Source organism: Octopus bimaculoides, chromosome 9 (genome assembly GCF_001194135.2).
Source record: "Octopus bimaculoides isolate UCB-OBI-ISO-001 chromosome 9, ASM119413v2, whole genome shotgun sequence".
NCBI lineage: Eukaryota > Metazoa > Mollusca > Cephalopoda > Octopoda > Octopodidae > Octopus > Octopus bimaculoides.
In genome coordinates this window covers 45,980,554-45,984,225 of record NC_068989.1, presented here as the reverse complement: position 1 = coordinate 45,984,225, position 3,672 = coordinate 45,980,554, and positions in this window count along the sequence as shown.

The window sequence follows — 3,672 nt, the reverse complement described above, 5'->3', positions numbered from 1 at the left end:
CATCGGATTCAGCTTTGTATTCTAAATAAAGAACAAATTTAGAGTGGTTTGTAGACGTTTGACATCTACTTCTAGCGTATTGGTTTTGTCACTCCAGTGTAATTAATTATAATTATACTTTTATAGTTATGTACTTAAAAAAGAATATATATATATATATATATATGAGAGAATTTATGAAAAAAAACACAACAGACGAAGACAGGTGGTGTAAACAACAAATGGATGTATTAGTTTAATGCTCGGAAATAGAGAAAGTCTTTGACGTTTCGAGCCTACGATCTTCAACTGAAAGGAAAACAGAAAGAAACAAGGAGAAAAAAATATAAATGTAGTGGTCAGCGATAAAGGTGGTGCTCCATCATGGTCGCAAATGCCTGAAACAAGTAAATGAATAAAAGAATATATATATGTATATATATACATATATATGCGGTGCTCCCGTATGGCAACAGCCTTACGGCTGAAACATGTAAGGGAATAAAAGAATGAATGTGTATATATATATATACATGTGATTAGGAAGCAAGCTTCTTACCGCACAACCAAGCACACGCATGCACATTTATGTATACGTATGTATATATACATTTATATGCCCCTCTCTCTCTATCTGTCTCCCTCTCTCCCTATCTCACCCTCTTCCTTTCCATGTATATATCTATATATGTATGCATGTATGTATGTACGTATACATTTCTCTCAAGATTGCTGTGACGTGACAATGATATCGTTAGAGAAACCATCTATTCAACATGTATCATGCACTCCTCTTTCGTCTGCTCCACACAATTTAACGTGTTTATGCACACACGCATTACACACATACACACACACATATGTTTTATTAAAAACTTTCATGAGAATACCTATCCCACTATAACTACATTCTGTAAAGTACAGACATTTGACCTTACTAGTAACTTGTCAATACCTACATTTGTTTTATCTATGACAAATAAGATGTTAGACACTTACTGAGCTATTGCGTTTAAGGCAATAGCTATCTTACTAAATCCTTAGCTTTGAAGTTCGCTTATGTACAATATTATAGTCATTTTATATTGTTATGTCGATTATTATATAGCTAATTATCATTTCTATTGTGGGAAATTATGTTAGGCTTGTTGTGTGCTCATCCTCTGGTCCATAGGATCGACTAGCATACTGTCATTTCTTAAGTCTATTAGAATTTCATATGAGTACCACATATCTTTTAATGATCGTTAAAGGTAGTTAGCGTCAGTATTCAAAGGCCAATGGTCCAAAGATCTTTCCAGCTTATTTACATATATGGATATTCTGAATTGGAATAGAACCTGGTTCAATGCTAAAAAATCTATCTTTCTGGAGTTGATAATATATATCAATCAAAGTGGTCGATGGGACTATTCAAGGGGTCGATAAGTGTACATCTACTTAATTATTATTATTGTTTATGCATTTTCTTGTACATGCCTGGGGGTCGATAAGGTGGGGTCAAGGATTCCATGTAGGGGCCGATGTTCTAAAAAGTTTGGGAACCCCTGATCTATAGCATTGAAATCGATTATGTTAACAGTATTCCTTTCACAATATGAGTTGCTTGGTGTTAAGAATTAGTATCAGCGAAATTGGTATATTACCAGATCTTTAATGTGCTGTGTATAAATACCAAATTTTTACTTTCTGAGTTATTCTTATTAATCTCGACTTTTGTATTTCATTCTTCTGGATTGATAGTATATATACAAGTCATGTGGCTTCGATCTTCAATGTATGGAGTTTTTCTCAAAATAATAATCATATATTATTTATTATCAGTTTTGCTGTAAATAATGGTCTCTAATTTAGGCACAAGGCTAGCAATTTTAAGAACAATGGGTTTAGTTGATACTATATACCCCTATAATTTACTGGTATTTTACATTATCGATGAAAGACAAAGTTGATCTCTCTGGGATTTCAAGTCAAAACATAACGAGCGTGAAAAAGTACCGCAAAGCATTTTATCTGGTGCTATAACTTTACTGTCGTAAAAATAAAAATAATGGTATTGGTCTCGGATCTGGAGCAAGGCCAACAATTTTAGGAGAGGCAATATGTCAATTACATCGACTTCGGCGTTTAATTGGTAGTTACTTTATCGAAAATATAATAGACCAAGTCGACTTCGGTGCTATTTGAAATTGAAGAGCCGGAAGAAATTCTGCTAAGTATTGTGTCTGAGTTGCAAAGACTCTACCGGCTCGCCGCCTAATAGATAATAATAATAATAATAATAATAATAATCCTGTCTATTATAGGCATTTTGAGGAAGGGTACTAGTCGGTTACATCGACCTCAATATTCAACTGGTACTTATTTTATCGGCTCCGAAATGATGAAAGGCAAAGTCGACCTCGGCGGAATTCGAACTCAGATCGTAAAGATGGACGAAATGACGCTAAGCATTTCGTCCAGTATGCTAACGATTCTGCTAGCTCCCTGTCTAATAAATAATGGTTTCAAATTGTGGTACAAAGCCAGTAAGTTCGTGGGTGGGGTTAAGTCGATTACATCGACCACAGTGCTCAACTGGTACTTTGTTTTATCGACCAGGAAAGGCAGAAAGGCAAAGTCGACCTCGACGTTATTTGAACTCAAACGAAATGCTGCTAAGTATTTTGCCCGTCATGCTAACGATTTTTCCAGAATAATAATAACACTGTTATAAACGTCGACATAGCACGGCTGAAGAGTGAACGAGTTCGCTTCGTAATTACAAGATCCTAGGTTCAATCCCACTACATGGTCTCTTAAATGACTGTCATTTACCATTTCCTTAGGTCAAACCAAGCCTTATAAGTGAAAGTTGGAGAAAACTGTTCGACTTTTGGTAGGATTGTAACCGAAATTCAAAAATACAGTCTTGTCACAAACTGTGTTGCATTGATTTCGTTTGAGAATTACTTCAAAGATTAATCTTTCTGAGGAATATTCAACCATGTACACGTTAATTCAGGAGCAAATAATTCATTTGATCCAACGGCTAAATGCTCATTATATAAAGCGACGAAGATCCATTGGCAACTCCAAAGATGTACGCCCAAAATTAATTTATGTCATACATTTATTAATTTTCCACTGCGGTCCTTTTTCTATCGACAAATGCATTTCACAGTATGAAAATATCACGTGTTTTGAAATACGAAGAAGATATCTTAACTAGTCATTTTCATAAAATTTCGTTATTTAAATATATTTATCATGGCTCAGAAGAATCGAAAGTATCGTAGAAAATGCCTTGCAGCTCTTCCGGCTCTTTGAATTGCAGTATAAAATCCAAGAGGAATCAACTTTGCCTTTCGTCTTTTCAATGTCGATATAACAATCTACTAGCCAAGTACTAAGATCGATGTAATGAACTAAATACTTCCCCTCTTCTAATACATTCCACTCGAATTTGCTGGCTTTTTGCCTAAAATAAAAGCAATTATCATTCTACCTAAATATCTAAAACCACAAGAAAAAGAAATGAATGTTGCACTCATCATGCCGTACGTATCTGGAAAGAAATATCTGCTAGTGAGAATGATATAAAAACATGATATAACATTACTACTCAACTTTTTCCATTCAGTGTGTGTGTGTGTGTGTGTGTGTGTGTGTGTGTGTGTGTGTTTGTGCCTGTCAGTATGTACATATGTATAT